General features: G+C 34.7%; 1 protein-coding gene across 1 annotated transcript in view; it reads right to left on the bottom strand.

Moving 5' to 3' along the window:
- LOC125228539 (elongation of very long chain fatty acids protein 4-like) overlaps positions 1–11,812 on the bottom strand; it is a 51,544-nt gene extending 39,732 nt beyond the window's left edge. The window contains exon 1 of the mRNA XM_048133141.1: positions 11,690–11,812. The gene's annotated coding sequence lies outside the window, so the exon portion shown is untranslated. The remainder of the gene's footprint in view (positions 1–11,689) is intronic.
- Positions 11,813–12,720: the final 908 nt, after the last annotated feature.

The following is a 12,720-nucleotide window of genomic DNA, read 5'->3' as shown; positions in this document are numbered from 1 at the left end:
ATATGTAGTTTCATTTGGACCTTTAGGGTCTCCCCAAACCTAATATGAACGCTAGTATGAACATTGCTCGAGTATGAACATGTGTATGTATTTATGCGTTCAGTTTTTCGACGAGCGATTTCTCATACAAATAAGATGCGAATGGATGTGAACACAAACTTACGCTATCAAGTAACGTATGCTAAATTGGCAAATATTCATGAAAATTATTAAAAGATGGTTCAGAGGACGTACAGATGTAGTGCGAAAAGGTTTGCCTTCGTACTGTTACGGAAACGTACGAACGTGTCGGGTGTGTAATGATTAGTATAACTTTTTTTGGTATAGTGACATTTGATATAACAACATTTGGTATATATTTAACGGATATAATCACTCATTTGACATAATTAACATTTGGTATAACCACAAAATATCTACTTTTATTTTGTATAATCATTATTTCGCATAACGCTTATTTATAATAACCATTATATGGTATAACTATCTATTGATATACGACTAGTATAATATAACTAGCAAACAGTATAAAACATTTCATGAATTAATTTTATTCTTTTTTGAAGGGATCACAGTTCTAACCGAACCTAACCTACTTTTCTGATAGCAGTACATATGTTTAAGGGTCACGTTCTAACCTAACCTAACCTATTTTTCTGGTAGCAGCGCGTTGTGCTTTTCTGATATATGATGGATCTAATTTATTGTACATTTTTTTTTTCATTCTAACTGTGCTTTAGAAAGAATTTGTTTTATACAATTTATTTACTATCGGAAATAGGCATTATACTCAAAGTATGTTATAATAAATGTTATTCGAAAAAATGATCATTATACTAAATAAGAATTATACAATTTGTTAGTATATTGTTTGTTGTTATATGATTCAATAATTATATCAAATGATGGTTATAACGACTAAAAATATACCAAAAAAAAGTTATATCGATCGATACGCACCCAAACGTGTCATGATACTTCAGTCAGTCTCAGTACAAGATGTACCTGACATTGACTGAACTAGCATGACAAATAGGTACGAACGTTTCCGGAAAAATACGGAGGAAACCCTTTTCGCACTATATCTGTATGAAGTGTTATGGTGTTAAACCAAACTTTACACATAAGAAAGGTTTATATCGCTCGCTCGTGACTTTGGCTTATTGTTAGTGAAGTTTTTGATTTCGTGAAACGTTGAAAGACTGATAAATATACTTTGGTACAAATGTGGCGATTCATGTCACTTTGTCACAGGGCAGTATTTTTGGTTCTAAGGTGACTTTGAAAAGTTTCAAAAAAAATATGTATAGGGACCAATTTTAGAAGAATGATTTATTTACTTTGTTACTTTGTAATGCCTCTGCAAGTATAAATAATTATATACATTGTAAGCAAGTAAGCGCTGGTAGCCTAGCGGGAAGTGCGTGCGACTTTCGTTCCGGAGGTCGCGGGTTCGAACCCCGGCTCGCATCAATGAGTTTTTCGGAACTTATGTGCGAAATGTCATTTGATATTTGCCAGTCGCTTTTCGGTGAAGGAAAACATCGTGAGGAAACCGGACTAATTCTAATAAGGTCTAGTTGCCTTTCGGTTGGAATGTCAGATGGCAGTCGCTTTCTTAAAAACTAGTGCCTACGCCAAACCTTGTGATTAGTTGTCAAAGCGGACCCCAGGCTCCCATGAGCCGTGGCAAATTCCGGAATAACGCAAGGAGGATGATGACATTGTTTACACAATTTTTAATGGGTTTATTTGTGCAATAGAAACAATTTCAAATAAAATTATAAGTTATGATACATAATCCACATTTTGTCATTGCCGTGCAGTTTTTTCAGTCTGATGTTTATTCAGAGGTAATATTTTACTAATAGAGATATTTACTTAATAACGTGCTGAAAATATTTGATGTATGTTTATACAAGTGGGTTTTTTACTTTGTATTAAAATATGTTAAATACCAAAAACATGTTTTAATTTTTCATGAATGTCAGAAACAATATTGCATGTCAAGGGGAACTCGTAACCTTTAATGTCTGTTCAAATGCTACTAGTTAATTGAATAATTAACTAAAACTGACGTTTCGTGTTGATTCTTTGTTGATGTAAAAATAAATCTCGAATTGAATAGCTACTCGTACCTACCTGATGTAAAAATGTTTTCCCCTCACTAGGTCGGAAACACGTGTTTTGTCCTTTAATACCAGCGGGTAAAAACGCATTTTATCCACTAGTGGGTAAAGTAATTCGACCTTGAACAAAGTCAAAGTAACTGCTTTAAAATTGATAAAAGTAGGTGAATCTAGTAATAAAGATGATTTACCACTTGTGGAACTACTGGAAGCAGTGATAAACGCATTTTTTGCGTTGTAGTTTCCTCGCTAAAGTGAGGAGAAAAGTTTTGTGTTACACTCGGGTGCAAATGTATTTTACTTCTCGTGTGTTAAAAAACTCGCAAGTTAAGGATTCTATTCTCGAACCACTCGCTTCGCTCGTGGTTCAACTATAGAATCCTTTCACTTGCTCGTTTTTCAATTCCACACTCGGCGTTAAAATACAACTTTGCCCCCTTGTATAACAAATAACTATTATTTTATTTATATTTATATTTATTAAGGGTCATTTGCACCACCGAAAATGGAGGGTTACATTCATACATACACACAATCACGCCTGTATCCCATAAAGGGGTAAGCAGAACACATGAAACTATTAAAGCTTCAGTGCCACTCTTGGCAAATAAGGGGTTGAAAGAAAACGAAACTGTGACATTGCAGTGACAGGTTGCCAGCCTCTCGCCTACGCCACAATTTAACCCATACCCCATAGTCGCCTTCTACGACACCCACGGGAAGAAAGGGGGTGGTGAAATTCTTAACCCGTCACCACACAGGCCAATGGAGGGTTAATCCGAGGTTAAGCCATCATTTTATATGGACTTTGACAGTTGAAAGCCCACTAGCCTTGAGTTAAGAGCTTGGTGCAAGTGACCCTAAGTGACAAGAGTGACGACCAAACCGTATAGTACCTAATTATAAAGAAGGTATTATGTAATTACATTATCAAGGTCAGAAAAAAGTAGGTACAATATTCAACTATTTCGCGATCTCGGGGTTGGTTCTACTTTTTATGCAATAGGAGGCATAGGAGCAGACAAGTTGCCAGACGATAAATTTAATGATCACTGCCGCCCATGGACACCAGAAGGGTTGGAGTGGAGGTGCGTTACCGACCGAGTAAAAGTTGCAGAATAAGACCCTTGTCCTCGTAAGACCTAGGTCAATCTGTCTGTCTGTCTCTCTGTTTGTCTGTCTGTCTGTCTGTGTGTGTATGTCTGTCTGTGGCATTGTAGCTCCCGAACGGATGAACCGATTTAGTTTTTTTTTGTTTGAAAGCTGAGTTAGTCGGGAGTGTTCTTAGACTCGTCTCATGAAAACCGGTTCTCTATATGTCGGGGGTTTTTTAAAAATTTTAATTTTGTGGTTAGTAGATTATTAATTTCGAACTTTCATTTACTTCTACTCGTATAGCAGTTCAAAACTAATATAAATAATTTATACATGTACAAGTAGTTAACCAATTGGAACCCTAGGCCACTATAGAACTATGTCACAGTGACGTTATAAATTAAATTGTAGGAAATCTCTTACTGCTTGTCATTTTGACATGGTTGTAGAGTGGCCTAGGGTTCCAATTGGTTGACTGTACGCCCGGACTGGATGTTAAATAGGTGCTCATCTTTACTGTATTGTATTTTTCATACATTATTTCAGGTGACTAAACAAAGTACCTACCTACTTTATTAATAAAATATGGGTAACCATTCTACTTCTAGCCGTCAGCAAACCGAACCCTCCTTAGAACTTGTACTTGTTGTTGCATTTGTTTGTTGTGTGTGGACTCAAAAGAAAAGCGCTGGTGGCCTAGCGGTAAGAGCGTGCGACTTTCGTTTCGATACGGAGGTCGCGAGTTCGAACCCCAGCTCGTACCAATGAGTTTTTCGGAACTTATGTGCGAAATGTCATTTGATATTTGCCAGTCGCTTTTCGGTGAAGGAAAATATCGTGAGGAAACAGGACTAATTCCAACAAGGCCCAGTTACCCTCCGGGTTGGAAGGCCAGATGGCAGTCGCTTTCGTAAAACTAGTGCCTACGCCAAATCTTGGGAATAGTTGTCAAAGCGGACCCCAGGCTCCCATGAGCCGAGGCAAATGTCGGGATAACGCAAGGAAGATGTTGTGTGTGGACTTAACACAGCAAAAAGGAGTGTACGAGTACAAGTTTCTAATGGGTTGGCAAAGCTCATGTCACATTCCCTGACTTGCAGGCGTCCATAGGTTACGGTGTCCTTCAGGAAGACCGTATGTTTGTTTTCCACCGACGTAGCATGAAAAAAAACCTACAATACAATAGTTATTTGTTATACAAGGGGGCAAAGTTGTATTTTAACGCCGAGTGTGGAATTGAAAAACGAGCAAGTGAAAGGATTCTATAGTTGAACCACGAGCGAAGCGAGTGGTTCGAGAATAGAATCCTGAACTTGCGAGTTTTTTAACACACGAGAAGTAAAATACATTTGCACCCGAGTGTAACACAAAACTTTTCCCCTCACTATAGCGAGGAAACTACAACGCAAAAAATGCGTTTGTCACTGCACCAGTAGTTCCACAGGTGGTAAATCATCTTTATTACTAGATTCACCTACTTTTATCAACTTTAAAGCAGTTAATTTGACTTTTTTCAAGGTCAAATTACTTTACCCACTAGTGGATAAAATTCGTTTTTACCCGCTGGTATTGAAGGACAAAACACGTGTTTCCGAGCTAGTGAGGGGAAAATAATATTATTCGCGTCCGACATTTCTAAATACCAGCAACACTATCTTCAATATAAAACGGTCATCTTTTGTAGCGGCACTTCCTCTCGATGGTCATTCACAGAAGTGAAAGTGACAACGAGACGAAAAATACATAGATGCTTGAGTGTGAAAGAGAAAGCTTCTGGCCTATAACACGTACCGTTTCTTTGAGAAGAGTTTCCGTATTGAGCGTAGGCCTTTCGTACCGTCAGCATTTTAATATTGACATAGAATTTAATGTTACACGTTTTATCAGTAATCTGATAACATACATTGGTTAAATAATAAATCAATGTAATTAAAATTAATAATTTAAACTTATATTAAAAATGTTTTTATTTTAGATCAACCGAAATGATTCTCAAAAATAAATAACTACCTACATACCTAACGATTTATTTAATGACTGAGTATAACAAACTAACTTAAATGCAAAAAACTTGCTAAATTATTGACTACATCAGTTTAATTTTTATAATATTTTGTCATAAAAAATAAACATATTTTTAACGTTAGCAATATTTTGCGAAGTGAAGGGAAGACATACTGGCCATTTTCGATTGCCAAAAATAGCTGTTAAAATTTTGGGAATAGTTGATCGTTTCTGGAGAGAAGTATTTTTTTGGTCGTGGTCATATTAACCAATAATATATAAAACCACCACGACCACCACCAATAATATATATCCACGCTGAAAATATGTATGGATATAAAAAAAGCACTCCGTATTTTATTACACATGAAACAAAATTTTGCGTATACTGTGCGCTTTTAAGTTTTAACATGTCGTAAGCTCTGTTTATTTTTAATGTTTTTCTACTCCCGTACTGTTATTCGTGAGTTACAAGATCGTGCATAGAACTTTAAACATAAAAGATGTCAGGACAAGTCTATCTAGTCTATACCCTGAAAACATTTAGTAGCAGTAGCACGATATAGCTGTTACAGTTCAGTAAATATATTGCTACCAACTTAACAAACCAATTCGCAGAGTCGAGACTCCTTCGTTTTCTGCTGCGTTCATTGGCGACGCGTCGAATCGCATTCAAATGTATGAGAAATCGGTTCAACTCGGCTCGATTCGTCTTAGTGGCCAGGCTTCAAAGAACCATACCGTAGACAGTTTTATTTTCATGTTTGCACTCAAACTGCATATTCAAAATGGTAGACGGTCCACTAGATAACTAAGATGACTGAAAGTAGGTATTTGTTGAATTTATAATTTGCTTTCAAAATAAGTGCTTGGTCGTAGAAAAAGTATTGTATGCAACGGTGTTTAACTGAGTCAAAAAATGCTCGTGGCGTCTTTATTAACAATTTTCGGCTTCGCCTCAAATTGTTACCCACGCCACTGACCTTTTTTGACCTCTTTTAACCACCAGTTGCATAAAATACTATTTGCCGTGAAGGTTTTCTTAGGATCCCTATATTTTATTCGTCAAAAAAAGAACACGTATGTTATAGGTACTACAAACAATTGGAAATACACTACCTATGCTTTGACAAACCTTATACATAGTTGCAAATATGTATTGTATAAGTATAATTATATTATATTATTATCAGGTGAGTGGAATAATTATTGTTAACCAAAGAAGTTGTATAAAGTACGTTTTTATCTGAACTTTAATGTTTATAAAGATATAGCTTAGTATATTTTAGATAACAGAATAAAATAATTATTGGACTTTTACACATCATAACTATTTTACAATACAGTAGTTAAGGTACCTATATAAAATCATGACACTTTGATATTCTGCAACAGGAGTAGGTACTTGTGCTACGCGTATCAAAATTTGTTCTGTCTAAATAATATTTAGATAATCTAATTAGACGTTATTTTTTGTCCTTTATTTCCCAATTAGCACAAGCTTATTTAATTCCAAAATATTATAACTAAGTAAAAAACCTTAAAAACAATAAAGCGTAAAGCTTAAGTAGCTATTTAAATATATTTTTTATGCACACTGTACCGTGACTCTTACGTTTGACAGATAGAGAAAGCAAAGAGCAACACAGAATTGCGTGCCTAAATTGAATACACCGTTACGTTTTTTGTGATCTCAAGAGAACTTGTCTAATATGTAGGACAGACTTTAGAAAGATTGACCCGTCCATTTTTGGGACTTTTTTTAGAATCAACCTGTATTTTTTACGCAACGTACCAATTTTTTAAGGAGGAAGGTCCGGTCTGAGGCCGTAGCCCAGTAGATAACAGCTGTTCCTATGAAGTGGATGGTCATGTATTCGAATCCCGACAAGGGAAATTGTTTGATATGTTTGTTTGACTCGAGAACTCAATAAGGTGGTCATAACTCAAATAAATGCCTTTACCAGGAAACTAGGATTCGAACCTAACCCGGATGAGACCATTTTATCAATCTTCATTTCCGAAAGCTGACAACTCCAAAAACCGCTATAGAGCTAGAACCAAACTCTGTTTATCTAGGATGAACCCTCCACCCCTTCCTAAACTCACCCACCCCCTACCCCAAATACTACTCCCATATTTACCTACATATATGCCCACCCACTTTGTTTTAGGTACTGGAATTCCTGCTGCAAACTCCGAAAATGCATGGTAGTTATAACTTTAAACACACACATGACGTTCGTAAGATAATATGTTATTATGTTACTCAGTTGCTTCGGATTAGTTCTGAACTTTATGTTCTTAAAGTTTTAGAATTCGTTAGTCTTATCTCTCTATCAAACGTCACGTCACGGAAAATTGTAAGTTTTGGTTCTAGTATAACCGTGTGGGGCGCTAAGCTGCAAAGCAAGTCAAGTAGGTATGTCGTCAAGTGCAAAAATATGTATCGAAAAAATCGTTTCATAAATAGGTACTACTACGCTCTTATTATACCGGACTAAGATGCCTATAGAACATATTTTTGAGTAAACAGAACTTTTTAACCTCCGACGCAAAAAACGACGAGGTCGTCCGTGTGTGTGTGTGTGTGTCTCTGTCTGTGGCATCGTAGCTCCCCAACAAATAAACCGATTTATTTTTAGTTTTGTTGTTTGAAAGCTGAATTAGTCGGGAGTGTCCTTAGTCATATCGTATTTCATGAAAATCGGTCCACTAAGTCGAGGTCGGAGGTTTTTTTAATTTTCGACACAAAACTGACAGCGAGTTAATTTTTGTTACGCTAAGTGGGGGGACCCAAATTCTGAAAATGCCCTTAGATCAAAAGTTCCGGGCCCTGCCTCTTGCGGCGACAGGGAGAGGCGCTTGAAGGTCCTTTTTTTCAGGCTGTCTCTTTTGATTTGAAAACTATGCATCCTACTGATTATGAAACAATATAAGTACGCTGGTTTTTGCTACAAGTTTTTTTACTAAGATTTAATTTGTACATTGTGTGATTGAATAACTATGTAACAAAAAGAGTACTTCAGTCATAAAAAGGAGTGTACAAGTTTCTAATGGGTCGGCAACGCGCATGTGACACCCCTTGAGTTGCAGGCGTCCATAGGTTACGGTGACCGCTTTTCATCAGGCGGACCGTAGACCTGTTTGCCACCGACGTGGTATAAAAAGATATACTACTAATATCAAACTTTTTACAAGCTGTTCCTGCTGCTGAAAATATTTTTTTTTTAATTTGGCAAATTAATAATATTATTGTGTCTTTTGTGTTGTTTGGTTTCAGAAAGCGACTGAAATTAAATCTATAAGAAGATTACCTCAAGAGCCTTGGGGAAATTGAGTCAAGCCATACTTTCAATTTCATTTCGTACCTGCCCGGAATAATTTTCTATGATGTTATATTATTGATAATCTAAATATATTGATGAAGAAACTGACTGCCTGAGATATCAACGCACAGCCGAAACCGCTGGTCCTAGAAATGAAATGAGATGAAATGAAATGAAATGAAATGAAATGAAATGAAATGAAATGAAATGAAATGAAATGAAATGAAATGAAATGAAATGAAATGAAATGAAATGAAATGAAATGAAATGAAATGAAATGAAATGAAATGAAATGAAATGAAATGAAATGAAATGAAATGAAATGAAATGAAATGAAATGAAATGAAATGAAATGAAATGAAATGAAATGAAATGAAATGAAATGAAATGAAATGAAATGAAATGAAATGAAATGAAATGAAATGAAATGAAATGAAATGAAATGAAATGAAATGAAATGAAATGAAATGAAATGAAATGAAATGAAATGAAATGAAATGAAATGAAATGAAATGAAATGAAATGAAATGAAATGAAATGAAATGAAATGAAATGAAATGAAATGAAATGAAATGAAATGAAATGAAATGAAATGAAATGAAATGAAATGAAATGAAATGAAATGAAATGAAATGAAATGAAATGAAATGAAATGAAATGAAATGAAATGAAATGAAATGAAATGAAATGAAATGAAATGAAATGAAATGAAATGAAATGAAATGAAATGAAATGAAATGAAATGAAATGAAATGAAATGAAATGAAATGAAATGAAATGAAATGAAATGAAATGAAATGAAATGAAATGAAATGAAATATTTATTTTCCAAGTAGGCATATTACAATGCGCTTATGAACGTCAAATAAATCTAGCGTAGAGATTCCAAATTTGGCACGTAGGTTCCCTATAAGGTGTAGAGGAGCAATAAGAAAGGACTTTTTAAAATTTACATCCTAAGGGGGTGAAATAGGGATCCAAAGTTCAATGTTTAAATCAGATTACTTTTAGTACGCGGGCGAAGCCGCGGGAAATAGCTAGTTATACATATTATAAGACTACCGACCAGCCCAACTTTGCACGGGTGACACAAAATCTTTTAAGTACTTCAATCATTAATCACTCTTTTGATAATTTCAGAAGTTTTTGAGTTTATTATATTATGTTATTTAGACTGGCAGCCGTGGCGGAGAATTTCCTTTACCTAACCTTAGTAGGTCAAACAAAATATAAGATGGAAAATGAGTTACATTAAAGTTCAAAATAAGCCATGAAATTATTGTGCTACGTTTCGCTTTAATTACCTTTTTAGGGTTCCGTACCAAAAAGGTACAACAGGAACTCTTATGGTGCGACTCTGTCCGTCTGTCTGTCCGTCTGTCACATTCCTAAATATCTCGAGAACTACTAATGCTATCAACTTGAAATTTGGAATAGTTGTGAACATTGTAAACCTCTACAAAAGGAAGGTATAATTTTTTTAAATTTATTAATTTTAATTGTAGAAAATGGCCAAAATGAAAGGGGGGCAAACTGTAAATTTCAAGTTACTAGATCAAGTGGGGTATCGTTAGAAAGAGCTTAAATTTAACGTAAATAAACTATTTTTTATAATTTTTTTGTTGTGGAAAAAAAAGAATTTTGATGGAAAATGTAAAAAAAAATACCGTTGCCCCCCCCCTTATCTCCGAAGTTTACCAACGAAAAATTATGAAAATTTTAGGAAACATTGGTTTTATGCTAAATATTACAGGAAAAATATAATCGTGTTTGTATCTTGAAAACTTTTTTTTTAATTCACATAAAACTTTTCACATTTTTACTTTTAATTTACCCACCTTTGCGGATGTAATATATAGTACTTCAAATTAATACGAGATGTTACGTAAATCATCTTCTTTCCAATAAAGTAAAAATTGTTTAAATCGGTTAACATTATAAAGAATAATCCCTGAAAAACCAACATACTATGGTCGCGCAAATTAGTTAGCGAATTCACCGAGAAATGGCGCTATACACAATAATGCTCATTAGTACCTATACTTTTGTCTTCTAGTCAAGTCGTTAGAGTTATGTGAAAACATGAGATTGTTTTAACTGGGGAGTTTGAAAGTTTGTACGGAACCTCGGTGGGCGAGTCCAACTCGCACTTGACCGGTTTTTTTCATTTTCTTTTGCCTTCGTAAGTAGGAAACCTTTATCAATAACACAAAAAAACCTAAAAATCTAAGTCTAAAGTCATAGTGCCCAAGATGCTGGCAGCATTTCCTCGCTGAATCGCATTCTTTTCATTAGTTCCATCATTTTAAAGTGCTATATTAAACTTTTTTTGATAATAAATTAGTCCTAAAAGTGATACAGATTCTCTTCCAGTTTGATAGTACATAGATTTACTTGTACATGAACATTTTTAAAAGGTTAACGAAGGTAACCCTAAACAAACAAATAGCTATGGTTGGGTTGCTTGGGTAACAAGTATAGGGACCTCTTAGGGAGAGCTTACGCCTCATTTGTTATTATAACACTTGTCCAAAACTAAACTAGATCGTATTTTTTTTGTAAGCAAAATTATATTAACAAACTTGGTAAGTATACCTAAAATAGGTCAATATATTATGATTCCTTAGAAAATTAATTGCTAATTCAATGCAGTATTATTATTATTTTTATTATTTTATTTAAGGTTCGCCAACAGTTGTTATACATAATCTCACATATTTAAATGGAAAATAAAATAACTTGCTTTGGTATTCACCCAATTACAGGCAAACACGACATGCTTACGTTTAACAGTGAAAGTAGATGAGTACCTATCTAATTTTATTTGAATTAGGCCCTCTTGCACCTGAAACCACTTAACTCGGGGTTAGTGGGCTGTCATCTGTCAAATTCCATATAAAATGGTGGGTTAACCCTGCATTTTCGTTGATACAAGTGGCCCTTAGACACTTAAATAAATTTTATATTTGATTGTTTCATCATATCGATAAATATTTTTATTTAAATCACAACTATTTTCTTTAGCCCTGGTAAAAATACCCGAAGGCATTAAGTCCACCATTATTAATTATTATCTAATTTATAAATATTACACGAACAAATAACTATAACCCGATCAAAGATCGCACTCACCTTTAAAATCAATAACGGACACACTCACTTCACTGTTCGAAATTCAAAAATTCAGGTTTGGAACACGATTGGCGCAGCGTCCGCGTCGCGGCGAGATCCTATCGCAGACTGCGCATGCTCGCGCGATACCACGAAAAATCAAAACTTGCCGGGCATCTTTTACTTTCCTAAATTTTTTGGCATCAATTAATCGCCGTCAATAGAAATGTTAAAACAAATCATACATCATTTTTTAGCTTATTTAAAATTACCTACATAAACTACCTCAACTAATTTATTTGTGAACTAAATTATATTATGAAAACTAAAGTTAATTTATGCATCGTAAGCCTTCCTGTTGCCGTATACATTTTTTTTAAATACTACAAATGAAAATCCAGTGAAAAAAAAGAAATACTATAAATATTCAATGAAAGGTTCATATTTTAGCACTATATGCTGTCGAATATGGTACTAATTAAATATTCGCACATACATATACCGGGTGCCCGGTAATTAATGGACAACCTTTTAACCACCAAGAGGGCACCTTATACTGGTCCAGAAAATCGACTTTTAGGTTTAGTAAAAGTCGCCTGGTTTTCGAGATTGTCACACTTTTTAAAATTTTAGATAGTATTAAAATTTTAAAAATTGTGAAAATCTCGAAAACCAGGCGACTTTTACTTAACCTTTTTTTGACCAGTATAAGGTGCCCTCTTGGTGGTTAAAACCTGTCGCCAGGTTTTCGAGATTTTCACACTTTTAAAATTTTAATACTACCAAAATTTTTAAAAAGTGTGAAAATCTCGAAAACCAGGCGACTTTTACTAAACCTTAATGTCGGTTTTCTGGACCACTATAAGGTGCCCTCTTGGTGGTTAAAAGGTTGTCCATTAATTACCGGGCGCCCTGTATAATACAATATTTTACAGTTCATTATAGCCCTTTGAAGTTTAGACGAGTAAAGTACTACGCAAAGACGCACTAGTGCAGGAAAAATCCTCAAATGTACTGTATATTCTATTGATATCTTGATATCGTCTCTATGT

Source organism: Leguminivora glycinivorella, chromosome 8, assembly GCF_023078275.1.
Source record: "Leguminivora glycinivorella isolate SPB_JAAS2020 chromosome 8, LegGlyc_1.1, whole genome shotgun sequence".
In the NCBI taxonomy this organism is placed as follows: Eukaryota; Metazoa; Arthropoda; class Insecta; order Lepidoptera; family Tortricidae; genus Leguminivora; species Leguminivora glycinivorella.
This window is presented reverse-complemented; position numbering and strand designations above follow the sequence as displayed.